This window comes from Globicephala melas, chromosome 8 (genome assembly GCF_963455315.2).
Source record: "Globicephala melas chromosome 8, mGloMel1.2, whole genome shotgun sequence".
In the NCBI taxonomy this organism is placed as follows: Eukaryota; Metazoa; Chordata; class Mammalia; order Artiodactyla; family Delphinidae; genus Globicephala; species Globicephala melas.
Window position 1 is genome coordinate 107,824,138 of NC_083321.1, and position 15,039 is coordinate 107,839,176.

The following is a 15,039-nucleotide window of genomic DNA, read 5'->3' on the forward strand; positions in this document are numbered from 1 at the left end:
TCATTTTAAAAATAAAATAAATATTTTTAAAAAGTAGAAAATAAAGCTTCCCTCTTTAAATTACTGTGTGATATCTGTCTCAAGAATGAACCAAAACTGATACAAAAGGGATGCCTAATTGAAACATTAATTTTGCCTATTTGAGCACTTCATATAAACAGAATCATACAGTATGCATATTTTATGTGAGTTTTTTACTCATTATAATATTTTGTGATTCATTAACGTTGTATCAGAAGTTACTAGTAGTTTGTTTCTTTTTACTGCAGAGTAGTACTCCATTCTGTAAACCTACCATAATTTGTTTATCCATTTTCCTGTTGATGACATCTGGATTTTCTTTACTTTGGAATTATTATGAATATAATTGCTATGAACATTTTTGTTTAAGTCTTTTTATTTAATATATGTTTTCATTTCTCTTAAGTACCTAGGTGTCGAATTTCTGGCACCAAGAGTAGGTGTTTAACTTTATAAAAATACTTGCCAAGCCCTAGTGATTAAACCATTTTGTATTACCACCACAATGTATAAGGGATTGTTTTGCTTTACCTCACTGCTATTTTTTGTTGTTGGTCTTATTTATTTTACATATCTTAATGGGTTAATACTGGTATCTCGTTATGGCTTTAATTTGCATTTTCCTAAGGCATATTGATCATATTGCCTGCTCTGCAAATTTTGGATTGGCCACTACTTCATGAACAAATTCCTGAAATAAGTATCTTTATGTATATGCAATTTATATATTTACACACATATACACATACAAACTTATGTGTCTGTGTGTGTGTATACATGTATCCTAGTATGTCTTTCTTTGGAGAACTTCCACTGATTATATTTATACACACACACACACACAATAATTTTATCATAGACTTTTCTCTCTTTAATTATTTACAGAGCATTTTAAATATTTTATTTCTCTTTTTGTATAGAAACAGTTTTTGATAATGCGGATCCTACATCTCATTCGTATTTTCTAGTTCATTAATTTCTGCTCTTATTTTTTGCACTTCTTTCCGGGTACATTTCTAGATGTGCTGTTTGACACACTTTATGATTTGAATGATTAAGTTCCTAAGTTGTAACCTTTCTTCTAACATAAGTCTTTTAAGGCTATAACATTTTCCTTCAATGGTGTTATGGATTCAGCCCTCAGGTTTTTTTTTTTTAATAAACCTAAAATTATAAATATTTCAACATAATTTTATTTGGAAACATAGAATTTTAAATATATGTTATCCAATGTGACATTTTTGGTGGGCTTATGAGTTACTTTGAAGTATGTTTTAAAATTTGCAAGTTATTTGGTGTTCTTAATTTATACTGAGTTCTAATTTAATTTCTGATCAAAGAATATAGTGTATATGATATTTGCTTTAATATTTGCTTAGATTAGCTTTATTAACTAATATATGGTCAAATATGTAAATGTTTTAGTTATTACTTTAAAATAATGTACATTTCCTACATCTTGAGTTCAGGGTCCTATGTGTTCACCACAGCAAACCTATCAGTTTGTTGTTCTGTTTTTTTTTAATTTATTTATTTTTTATTTTTGACTGCATTGGGTCTTTGTTGCTGTGCGTGGGCTTTCTGTAGTTGCGGCCAGTGGGGCTACTTTTCAGTTGTGGTGCGTGGGCTTCTCATTGCGGTGACTTCTCTTTGCAGAGCACAGATTCTAGGCACGGGCTCTAGAGCACAGGCTCAGTAGTTGTGTCACATGGACTTAGTTGCTCTGTGGCATGTGGGATCTTCACAGACCATGGATCGAACCCGTGTCCTCTGCACTGGCAGGTGGATTCTTAACCACTGCATTGATGACAGTATGTGGTGGGTTTTTTTTCCTTTTTTGTCTTCGAGTTTACTTAATCTGATATTTAAGTGTTGACAAGGTATATCATTTATTTTTCTTTCAGTCTTTCTCCAGCCTTAAAATTTTTGTTGGATTTTTGTATTTCTAGACTAAACCATGTCTATAGTTAGACAATATCTTTTATCAATTCTTGAACAGCACTTTAACAGTTTTAACTGTTATTATTCCTGTCCGGCCTTTGCCATCCAGGATTGCGGTGCTTCTTTCTTACCGTTGCCCTTCCGGGATGACTTACCACCATCACCATGGTCGTTGTCATGGCCGTCAGCAGCATCACCGTTATTTTATGTTGTCAAGTCTTGGTTAGATCGACCAGTATGCACATCGGTTTCTGCACTGACCATTACTTTTGGTATTTCACCCTTACTTTCCAGGGTCATTTTCTTATTTTGTAAGGTATATCATTTAGCAATATACCTACTTTCAACAAGGGGCTTTTTTCCCTCTCAATCTGTGTCTGTAAACAACTTTATTTCACCCTTTCTCCATCATGGTACAGTAAACATATGATTCTATAGAACAGTTATTTTAACTTACCACTTAGGAGATATTTTCTCATTGTCTTATAGTTTTGACTCTTTCAGATGAGAAAGTCAGATATAATTCTCATGGTCATTAATTTCTAAGTAATCTCTCTTTTCTTTATGCTTGTAAATATTGTTTTGTTGAGTTTTGTGATTTCTATAAAACATACCAAGATATGCATTTATTTTTATCTTGGTCAGGACTCATGACTCTTCAAACTGAGGATACATTTATCAATTTTTAAAAACTCTCTGTTATAGTCTGTTTTAATTTTATTTCTTCCCTGTTCTCTATTTCTTTTTTTCTGAAATACCTTCTCGAGGCATAGTGCAATCCTCACTCTACCTTCACTGTTTCTTACTTTCCTTCTCTTTACTTTCTCTATGCGGCATTAAAGATATTTTTCAGATCTATATTTGCTAATTATTTTTCCTCAGTGTGTATAATTTGCATGTTAAGCTTATTCATTGCGAGTTCTGTTTATTTTGAATCAATAAAATTTTTATTTATAGAAGTTTTGAGTTGGTTCTCTTTCAAAGCTGGTTTTTCACCTTTTAGAGCCTCTAAATTTTTATGTGCTTAAGTCTTTCATGTTCTTAGTAATAGCAAACATTTAATTTAGTGTATAACTCTTCTATTGTCTCAAGTTTGGGAGTAGTAGATTCTAATATTGGGGATTTTTTTTTTTTTGCTACTGAATCTCATTAATTGTGGATTGTTCCCAGGTGTTATTTTTTGGAATTTTGACTTTGAACTCATACTCAGCCGAGCTTACTCTGTAGGAATAGTTTATGACCTGGATAGAGGCCTTGTCCATCCAGAGACATTTGGATTTGGTTGTGATAAGGAATCCCTAGTGGTATTGCCACGAACAGAAAAATTTTCTTATTAGTACCTTCACTGAGGGCTCCTAATCTCATGGATGGTAAAAATTCAATCTAAAACTCCAATGTATAAACTGATAAATATGGATGATGATTATCCCAACTCAGAGTCTAAGTCAAGATAGACAATTTCATTTTATGTTTGTGTGTATGAGTTGGCAGAGTTTTCTTGTTTGTTTTGTTTCTGTGTTTGTTTTGTTTTGTTGTACTACAGCTTTCATCTGAGAAGAGAGCTTTTTGTGCTCTCAGTTTTATTTCTGGATCTTAATTCTATCATCCAATTTCAAAAGAAGCAAGGTTCCATCCTCTATCTACCTGATGTAAATGCCTAAATTACTGGATTACAAAGAGCCACTTTCCACACCCTCTACTGCATGGATTTCATTTCTTTTGCATTTCAATTCCCTGTTCACCTTTTAGCACCTGAGAATTGTAAACTGAACTATTTTCTTGTAAACTGAACTATGCCTTTAGATGGTAGAGGATATATAAATATTTTATTCTGGTATTCTATAATACTGTCACTAAAAACTTTTGAGATAATCCACTCCAGCATATTGCCAAAAATGGAAGTCTAAAATTTAATTTTGAGCCCAGAATACGAGTCACTTATTCTTCAGTGAAAACTTTATCATACACCTCTTAGAGTACTTACCTGTAACTAGGTTTTCGCCTCTCCCACCCCACAGTAATGTAAGCTCTTTAGGGATAAAATATTTGGTCTCTTGTTTACTACTATACCCTCAGCCCATAGATAGAGTGATTGACACATAATAGACACGTAATATTGATTGGTTGAGTAAATGTGTAATGAATAAATGAGTTCAGAAACTTGTCATTAATTAGCATCCCTGTATTCTGGAATCATTGTTAAATGATAGGCTGTAATTTAGCTCCAACTCTTATATCTGTGAATTAACACAAACTTTGAAATGTAGACTCTTTCATTTTTTTATCCTCTTATTAATTATGCATCAACTTGCCTTCAGATAATTCTTACTTTGATAATGTTTCAGGCAGCCAAATTTCATGAAAATGGTCTTTCATATTCAACTGTTTTACTCACAAAAATGTGTCCCTCAAACCTTAGTAAAATGGCAAAATAATAATCTATAGAACTATAGAGAAATGATGGAGAAAAATTATCTTAATAGTTTAATTACTCATTTCCCTATGACAGACACACATCCCACTGGGATGTTCTTCTGGTCCATTTTCACTTCCCATCTCAATTATTAATTATTTACATCTGCCAAAATCCATGTTCCCCACGCTAACTCTTTCTTCATGTTCTAGGAATGTAAATGTTGGATGTGGTGGGGTAAAGTCAGTGTGGCCAACGCAAAAGGTGAGAACAGGCTTAGAAGGAAGGAGTTTACTCTTCTCACAGGTCCCAGAGGGACCACAGGGCCACAGGGGAAGCACCAGGTTTTAACAAGGGGCAGGAGTCAGGAGCAAGGGGGGAGCCTGAGCCAGAGACTTTGTTGGGTTTCCAAGGAAAGGTAAGGCAGGGCAGAGTAAATGATTTAGGATTGCCTAGTCTGAACAATGCCAGTGCTTTTGGCCTCTGGGGTGGTCCCTAGTTGCCTGGAACCTGGCCCTGAGATGAAGTATGGCAGGGGAAATATTGGCTTGATGTGTGAGAGTTAGATAAGGTGGTTATTAGAGCTGTAGACTCTGAATCTGCTGGTTTGTGCATGAAATAAGTGCTTCTGAGCCCTGTTAAGAAGCGGCTAGCCTCAGAAGGGGCAGTCCCTCCTCAACCAGCACACTTCTTAAGATGTCATAAAATCAAGCATTATAAAAACAGAATTTAAAAAAATGGTTAATTCATTTCACAGTCTCCGCCCCAAAAAAATTGAAAATCTTCTTCTTTAAGCCAAGTTCATAAGTAAGAAAAGAAAAACGCTGATGCTTATTCACAGTGTTTGAATCACATTTTAATCCAGGCTGCATCATTGGACACTGTATGGAAGAGATCACAGCTTGATTAATCAGAAAGTAGGAAAACATGTATACAAAGAAAATCTATCTGAAGATGTAATCCTTATTTCTGTCTCTATTCTTCTCAGGATTTGAATCTGATAAAATCTCCAATTGGTTTTGCCTGATTTAGGTCATAATTTTGTGCTAAATAATTTAATTCCCCCAGCAGTCATTTTTCTGTTAAAAAAATAAGCAGGAATTTCTCCCAATGTCACTACTATCAATTTATAAGATATTTTGAATCCTGCAGATTGAGGGAGCTGACTGCCAACATTGCAACAAACTGCCAAGTCTTAATGTGCAGACCATCTCTCTCTTCTTGCTTTCTGCCTCTGTGTGTAACTCAATTGAAATCTCTAGTAACGTGCTCAACAGACCACTCACAGATTTAATTAGCCTTCCTCCTTTCCCCCATGTACAAAATACCCGATTCACCCATACTCTCTGTCTCAATTTCCTTCCTCTCCACGACACTTTACATGATTCTAACAGCCGGATCTTAACCCCACACATCCTACTATCTTGATTCCTTCAACTCTGTGTCATGTCTGCTGTCACTACCTTAATTATGGCACCATCATCACTCACCTGGTTTCACTGGGTCCCTGCCTTCTAAGTAGACTTTGAGAAACACATAATTACGAATCTTGGTAAACAGTTCACTCGCTCCATGTATCACAGAGTAAGTATTACTTTCGTGGACTGAAAGCACCCTCTGATATACACAGCTTGCAACTTACTTGTAAGAAGCTCTTACTGAAGTCTTATTAAATACTTGAGTCCATCAACAGCAGAGGGTGTATCTCTTCCCTTCACTGAGAGAACATGAAACTGACCTTTAAGATGGTTCCTTGGGGCTTCCTTGTTCGCACAGTTGTTAAGAATCTGCCTGACAACGCAGGGGACACGAGATCGATCCCTGGGCCAGGAAGATCCCACATGCCATGGAGCAACTAAGCCTGTGCGCCACAACTACTGAGCCTGCACTCTAGAGACTGAGAGCCACAACTACTGAGCCCACATGCCACAACTACCGAAGCCCATGCTCCTAGAGCCCGCGCACCGCTATTAGAGAAAGCCCGCACATAGCAACAGACTCAACACAGCCAAAATTAAATTAATTAGTTAAAAAAACATAAGTTTCCTTAACACAAGTTTTATGAACATTTCAGTGCACATATCACATAAATAGTATCATTTTCATTCACTGAAACAAGGTTGTGCTGACCACAATCTGAAAATACTTGTGAGAAAATCGTTATCACAGGTCTGCTTATACATTACAATAAATGCACTACAAAGTGGGTATCAATTCCTTTTGGAGAAAAAACAGTAAGCTGAATGCAACTGGCAAGTATGAGGAATGTCTTCCATGCCTTGTTAAATGTATGCTCACAGAATGGGTATTCACTCCTCCCATACAGGGTGGATATCATCGCCGCTTGTCGAAAGGACACAGATGTGAATGCACCTTGAATATAGACTTAAAAAAAACATTTTATTAGAATTCTTGGTAAGCCCATCACTACATGCACTTCGGAAGATATATCATTCTCGTGCTCTGCAAGAACTCTGTAGTCAATGCCATTCACAAGGAGTTGGTAAGAAACATTTTATTACACGTCTTGTTAAATGCTTTACTATATGGACACTGAATAGTATCCTTCCCATTGACTTAAAGCACCCTTTGCTGTATGCAGTTTGCAACTTGCTTATAAGAAACTTCTCTAGTGAAGTTTTATTAAGCACTGGACTGCATGAACAACAGAAAGCATATCTCATCCATTCACTGAGAGAACACTGCTGAATCCAGGCTGTAACTGGCCTGTGAGAAGTTTCCCTAACACAAGTTCAGTGAATCACATGTCCAGTACATGTATCATAGATGAGTGTCATTTCCATTCACTGAAACAATGCTGTGCTAAACACAATTTATAAGTACCTGTCAGAAAAATCTTTATTGCAGGTTTGCTTATACACTAAAATAAATGCATTCCACAAGTGTCAATTCATTGCACAGAAAGAATGCTGGGCTGAACACAGCTTGCAAGTAGCTTATAAGAAATGTCTTTAATACCTCACTAAACACATCAGTACATGCTCACAGAATGGGTTTTCATGACCTACCTTACAGGATGGTTATCAATTCCACTCACAGAACCCTCTTGTAAATGCACCTTGAAAGAGGCCTTAAAGAAACACCTTATTACAAGTCTCGTGAAGCACATCACTCCATGCATGACAGAAGAGGTATCACATCCCTGCACTGGAAGAATTCTGTGTTCAATGCCATTTGCCAGGAGTTTGTAAGAAACATTTCCTTACAAGTCTTGTTAAACGCTTCACAACGTACATTACAGAATAGTATCACTTCCATTCACTGAAAGCATACTTTGCTGTACCCAGCTTGCAATTTGCTTGTAACAAACTTCTTCAAAGAAGGCTTACTAAACACTTCACTGAGAGAACACTGCCTAACGCAGATTGTAACTGGCTTCTAAGAAGTTTTCTTAACACAAGTAATTTAAATTTTCTTAACATTTCAGTACACATATCATAAATGAGTATCATTTCTTGTCATTGAAACAGTGCTGTGCTGAACACAGCTTGCAAGTAACTGGTATGAGACTTTGTTTTTTACAAGTCTACACTTGTAAAAATGCTACACTATGTGCATTACCCAAGGGTGATGAGATTCCAATCACTGAAAGATAATTGTGTTTCATACAGCTTGCAAGTAGATAGTGGTAAAAACACCAACAAATCACAGGCCTTACATTGCATCATTAGCACTAAAGCCCTAATGCCATACCTAAGTGCATTTTCAACCCTCATCAGAAATGTATACTTAATCAACTAGTCTGGAATATTCTGGTCAGCACCAGTGAGGCGAGCTGCCAGGTAGGTCCTCTCCAGCCCTTAGAGGAGGAAGAAACAATCTGCATGATGAAACACCTGCCCTGCCCTTCTGCCTGAAGAAGTTACCCTGCCCTTAAAAATAATCTTTTCTTTTCTTTTTCTAATCGCTTCCTTGTCTCACCCTTGTTTACATAAATTTTTTTCATTTTGTACAACCCCTGGGAGCACTCTTTTAGATTCTAGATGGGATGCTGGCCAGTTCATGTATCACCTAACAAAGCCAAATACATCTTCAGATTTACTCGGTTGGATTTTGCTTTCTAACAGATTCGTGGCAGCGACAATCTCCGAAGTGGTTTTCTGACCACATTCAGAGACAAGGAGTAACACAGGCATCATCATGCCCCACAAGCCTTGTTCGGAGTTCACTGTCTTTCTTGCCATTTCGAGAGCCCTTGGCAAGTTCTTGGTTGAGTTCTGCTGTATTTGTGTTTGAGCTCCCGATCTAATTGGCTTTAGACCACAGTTCCCAGGGGAAAACCCCAGCCCTGAGCACTGACCCTGGATACCATACTGAGCGCTGGTAACCGTTTTGTCTGCATTTCCCCATTTGTCTGGAATCCTTCCCTGAATTCCACCTTAGGAACCGTGGTGACATCTGCAGTGCTCCATTCATGTGGAATCAGCCTGCAGCCCCCTTTCTCTGAGGTCTGCTGGTCAATCCTTACCCTCAGTCCACAGTTCCATGGGAATTATTGGTGGTTACGGATGGAGATGGACTGGGTCCAGGATCAAATTGGGTCCAATTTGAGCTAGACTGGGTCAAGTGGGAGGCCTTGGGTGGATATTAAGTAAAGGCTAGTTGCTCATGGAGATCTTGGATATACTGGAAGCTGATTGGTTTGGCTCCAAGAAACCCAAAAGCCTGACTGAAAGAAGTGGAATCTCTTATGTCTGAAGAGTTGAGTGTGCCATTTCCCAGCATAACTGGTTACCTTATGTTTAACAACTATACTCTCGAAAGTTCCAAATATCTAACAAAATGGCGAGATTTTACTAAAAACAACCTAGAATTACAATGACAATTACGGGAAATGTGATCGTTCACTTAAGAAGTGCACTTGAGAAAAAGGGAATCCCAAAGCGTAGAGACAGAAAGGATGCCTACTTCAGTTGGTATGCAGAAGCTTACAAAAGGCTTCATGACTCCAAAATAGCTTCATTAAATGACTCATTACAAAAGTCTAATGTGAAATTAAAGACACAAAATGTACCTAAAACAAAATACGAGGGACTGACATGAACCCTACTGCTCGCCCCTTTCCATCTTCACCCGAGTACTCATGTTTTACTAATTCTCTGTCCAAACTGCATTTCTACTCTGAAGGGACTATTATGCAGCTATCATTTACAACAAAACCACTGGAGGCTGCAGACTAACTGCTTCAGGTATTTTCACACCTTGGTCAAAGAGTGAACTAAGGGCTGTGGGTAAAGCATTTCATAAACTAGGGAGGAACCTACCTTTTTACTCCACCATATGCAGGCTCTGTCTTGATTTGTATAAACATACATCAGTTTGTCCAGTTCTTGAAATTCATAAAAATGATGCAAATCAAAATGTACACATTTATGTCTGACACTTTTACTTAATGTTTTTGAGTGCCATCCAATATTTGGTGTGGATAAGAAGTTCAATCTGTCTTTATGGCTAAGTAATTGACATTGTAAGAATATATAAAAAAATCATACCCCTCAAGATTGAGGGGTGAAATATCTCAAGGGGAGGATCTTTTAAGCAGATAGGGTAGGGTGTCCCCAGAGAAAGAAAACCAGTCATGACTTTCTTGACAGAAGAGAAGCCAGTTTTGGCCTAAACCATTCTGTGATCTTAGCCTGGCCACAGTGCTTGCTGTTGAACAGGACTCAGTAATTAATATCTTAAGGGAACAAGAGAATGTAGAAACGAATGACTGTTAATCAGGCAAGCGAAATAACAATAGCAAAGATAATATATCAGTTGTAAAGACTCCCAGTTCTCTTTTGATGTAAAGATTATCCCAAAGTGCTCAACCACCAGGTCAGCTGGAACCTAATGGATGACATTGACCTTTTCTGACCCTCCTGACCCTCCTGACTTCAAGCAACTGAAGCTTGGACGCTGTAGACTGCCCAAGCCCCTTCATGAATATGCATTTATCCTTGGTTTAAAACTTCCGCAATTTTCCTCTTCAGGGAGACACTGCTTTGGGAAAGATCCCCGGTGTTCTCCTCACTTGCTGCAAGTAATAAATCCTTCGTTCTCCCCATCTTCGGCTCGGTTGTCTTTTGGCTTTGGCACCCATCAAGAGGGGAACCCAGTTTTCAGGTGACAGTTCTAATAGGTGAATAGTGATATATCATTGCTGTATTAATTTGTAATTACTGATGGTATATGATGTTGAGTATATTTGTGTGTACTATCTGTATATATTTTTTGGCCAGGTGTCTGTTTAGTTCTTTCCCTAATTTTAATGGGGTTACTGGTGTTAGAGGTCTTTGTATATTTGAGGCAAATCCTTTAATGGATATGTGTTTGCAAATATTTTTCTCCCAGTTTGTGACTTGTTGTTTGATTTCCTGAATAAGGTCTTTCACAGAGTAGAAATCTTTATTTTATAAAGTTCACAATATTACCTATTTTTCTTTGTGGACTGCCCTTTTTTGTGTTGTGTGTTAAAACTCAGTGCTCGTGGTGCTTGCTTCGGCAGCACATATACTAAAACTGGAACGATACCAAGAAGGTGAGCATGGCCCTATGCAAGGATGACATGCAAATTCCATATTTTTGAAATACTGTAACAAATTCAATAAAGACTTTAAAAATGGTCCACATAAAAAAATCTTAAAAAAAATTAAGATGTGCGACTGTATTAAAGGAAAACTCAGCACTCATGATCTACATGACCAAACCCAAGCTCATGTGTTTTTCTTTCTATGTTTTCTCCTATAATTTTGAATCATTTTGCATTTAAAATTTGTCTATGAATAATGTTTTTAATTTTTTATTTATTTACTTTTATTTATTATTTTTGGCTGCATTGGGTCTTTGTTACTGTGGGTGGGCTTTCTCTAGTTGTGGCAAGTGGGGCCTTACTCTTTATTTGTGGTGCACAGACTTCTCATTGCAGTGGCTTCTCTTGTTGTGGCTCACGGGCTCTAGGCGTGCGGGCTTCAGTAGCTGTGGCACGCAGGCTCAGTAGTTGTGGCTCACAGGCTCTAGAGCGCAGGCTCAGTAGTTGTGGTGCATGGGCTTAGTTGCTCTACGGCATGTAGGATCTTCCCAGACCAGGGCTTGAACCCGTGTTCCCTGCATTGGCAGGCGGATTCTTAACCACTGAGCCACCAGGGAAGTCCCTATGAGTAATTTTTTGGTGAATTTGGTGTAAGTTGTAAACTTTGCATCTTCATGCATGTCACACCAAATGGTTAATTGTTCATTAACTCTTTCTGGAGAAGTTATGGGATACTGTCTCCATTTCAGTCTGAATTTCCACAGGTTAATGGGTTCAGCAGTTCCGCCAGCAGGGGGAGCTGTCGCCGGTGACCCGTGAGGAAGGCGTGGCCTGCACTTCCCGCGCTGACCACAGGGTGGCGCTGAGCCGTCTCTGACCCACGGCGCGTGCGCATTCCCCGCGGACTCGGCTATGAGCGCAGCTGAGAGGCCTTGTGTCTCAGGCACCGTCAGGGCCGCGGCTGGCACGCCCGGGGTCAGCGTCTCTGCCGACAGGTGCTGGGTCTCCTTAGGATTTGCTGGGGTTTTGGCTTCAGGACAACACGGGGCCGTGTCCACGCTGACGGGAGCTGGGTTTCCTGATGATGCAGGCGACGCGGGGAGGAAAAGGTGAGGAGAAGCCTCCTGCTGGCACTGACTGCTGCGGGCCCTCTGTTTACAAAGCTTGTTGTGCTGGCTACCCACACTGCCGCCCCCCATTCAGTGCTGTCGTTAGTCTCATTTCACAGCTTAGATGCTCAGGAACGTGCCCCAGGTCACGTGCTCACTGGGTGTCAGAGCCAACCCTTTGTGACGCTGGGCCTTGAGGTCTGGACCACTGTGGTTGCACGGCTGGCGTCCAGAGGATGTGAGCAGGGTGGGGGGGGCAAGGGAGTGCTGAGCCGCATAGGGGACATGCGGGTGGGGGGCAGGATCTGACGCCGGCTCAGACTCCACGTCTCCCCCCGCCCCCCGGTGGGTGTGTGCCCCTAGAGGTGGGCTGTTGGGGAACTCCCGCCCACTGGACCGCCGTGGCCTGGGACTCCTGCACCCCTTGCCAGCCCTGGGGGCGCCCGGGGAGCTGAGTGTGTCCCATCCCCCCCGAGGGCATCTGGGCCAGAGGGTGGGGCAGAGAGGTGGGGGTAAGGGAGGGACACTGAGGTGCAGTGCCTCTGAGGCGGTGGGGAAATGGGTGGAACTGGTGTTGATGGGGTGTGGGGGGGCTGACAGGAAGGGACGACCCTGACTGCGATGGTGATGGTGATGCCACTGATTGAAACGAGGAAGAGAACACTTTACAGACGCTGGGACCGTATTTTTATATAACACACTTATCAGGTATTATTGATTTGATGGAGTTTTTTTGCTGAAAAGAAAACCACCCAATTCCTTTATATGGTAGGAAGATATAACTTTCCAGAATACATAGAGCAGAAATATTATTATTTGGGTCATAAATTCATATTCCCTTCCTGCCTGTTTCAATGTTACTTTTCCTCCTTTCCCATCATTCCTTTATCCTCTGCTGCTCACTAGGGTAAGAAAACACACTTCTTGCTCTCTGTATGATTGGTTTGGCAGGTTCTTTTTTTTTTTTTTTTTTTTTTTTGCGGTACACGGGCCTCTCACTGCTGTGGCCTCTCCCGTTGCGGAGCACAGGCTCCGGACGCGCAGGCTCAGCGGCCATGGCTCACGGGCCCAGCCGCTCCGCGGCACGTGGGATCTTCCCGGACCGGGGCACGAACCCGTGTCCCCTGCATCGGCAGGCAGACTCTCAACCGCTGCGCCACCAGGGAAGCCCAGCAGGTTCTTCTTGAATTCTTTGGGTCCCAGGTGGAGGGCCACACTTATTTCTCATCAGGCGTCGCCGGTGTTCGTGGTGGTGGCCACGGGTGTGTGGAGCCTGCTCTGCCCCCGTGGAGCACACTGATGCCCAGCATCATAACAAAGCCGTCGATTCTGCACTGGGGAGAAGGATTAAAATGCAGACAGTCTGGTGAGTGGTCATATAAACTTCAGGCCCTTTCCTGGCAGGAGGGGGTGGAGGACAAAAGCCACTGGGCTGTGGGGAGTGAGGCAGCTGGCCTCCCAGTTCTGCTCAGAGACAGCTTCCCCGGTCAGTTTAGAAACACATGGCTGCCAGCTGGGGAGGCACAACCTCACCCGCTGACTCTGCCTCGCCCTGTGGATCAGCTCCCGGCTCAGGACCGGCAGATGCGGTACCAAATACCGCTGAGCGCTGGCTGGGACCCGCATCTCCCTCTCACACAGGCCGGCCAGCGCTCTGCTCCACTCCCCTGCCATGTCTGCAGCTGAGTGTCCCCAGTCTGAGGCCTCCGGCATGGGTTGGAGGGGAGAGACAGGAGCCTCTGGATGAGGAGAGGGGTGACGGGCCTCCCTCCCCGGAGCTGCTGCTGCAGTGCTTTCATTCCTCCTGTTACAGCCTTGAAACCATGCTTGTGCTAAGAACTCTGGAAAGTACGTGACCCTTCCATTCCTGGTATTTTGATGATCTTTTAGAGACTGCCATCCTTGGAAATATCTTCCTATAAGTTATATGGGATCCCCTGCTCCATGAAACAAAACCTACTTCGGAAGTACCCCTGCCCTGTGTCCCTGCACAGTTGTCAAGAGGCCCCGCTCCCAGCTTCCCATCATTCTCCTGCCGGGCCATCTGTGTCTTACCCCCAGACACTGAGGATGCCTGGCAGGGGCCCTGCCCACACACCACCTTGCCATCCCAGAGGGTCCCAGCCTGGCTCATGTGTGCGTGTAGGTTTCCACCTGGCAGCACAGATCCTGTCGGGGATTCATCTCCTGTTCCCAGTGATGCCTGTGCACACCCTCGGTCTCTTACCTAAGCCTAACTGTGACACGCATGGCTTCACATGTCCACAGCTGAACTCGTTGGCTGGAGAACCTGCCTGTCCTGGGAGCCTATTTAACTTAATGGGCTGAAAGTCAGAGATTTTACATTCCCACTAGAGTGAATAATACTATGGGTGGACTTTTTCTTATTAATATTGGAATGGATTTAGGGTTAGAAGTGAGCACTGGAAAAATTTATAAACAAATAGTAAACTTGAAAACAATAAAAATAAACCTCACTGTCTCAGACAATACTCAGTTCTGAGAGTGTGTGCCTGTGTGTGTGTGTGTGTGTGTGTGTGTTTGTGTTTGTGTCAGAGAGAGAGAAAGAAGGAGAGGAAGAGAGGAGGTCCTGCTTTTCTCTGTATAGCTTATAAGTGAGGGGACTTTTTGGTAACTATTTAAATCCTAAAAATAAAGAAGGTTTTAAATTAATCTCTACACCAAAAAAGTATAACATTTTCCCAGTCACATGAAAGACGAATTTTTGATGGCTGCAGAGCAAATAGTTCATGCTGCAAAATAGGGAATGGGTTGATTTATTAAACCATTTAATTTATTAATTAAATCTGTAACAGATGCTTATTTAAAGTGCTACTGTTTACCTAATGCAACCCAAAATGGTTTAAATAAGACCCCTTTTAAAATCCTCAGAGCCACTTAACTGCTGTGTGACCATAAGCAAGTTAGAGTACCTACAAGTTGGGGATAATAGTTCCTACCTTAAATAAATTAATATATGTAAAGCACTTACAACGAAGCTTAGCAAAAAGCAGGGTTAC

General features: G+C 41.1%; 1 long non-coding RNA gene and 1 other non-coding gene across 2 annotated transcripts in view; both read left to right on the forward strand.

Moving 5' to 3' along the window:
• LOC132597640 (uncharacterized) overlaps positions 1–14,051 on the forward strand; it is a 42,937-nt gene extending 28,886 nt beyond the window's left edge. The window contains exons 3-5 of the long non-coding RNA XR_009564687.1: positions 11,675–12,019; positions 13,251–13,385; positions 13,833–14,051. This is a non-coding gene — a long non-coding RNA (uncharacterized lncRNA). The remainder of the gene's footprint in view (positions 1–11,674; positions 12,020–13,250; positions 13,386–13,832) is intronic.
• Positions 10,871–10,976, forward strand: LOC115844927 (U6 spliceosomal RNA). The gene has a single exon (XR_004036265.1). It is a non-coding gene; the product is annotated as a U6 spliceosomal RNA (small nuclear RNA).
• Positions 14,052–15,039: the final 988 nt, after the last annotated feature.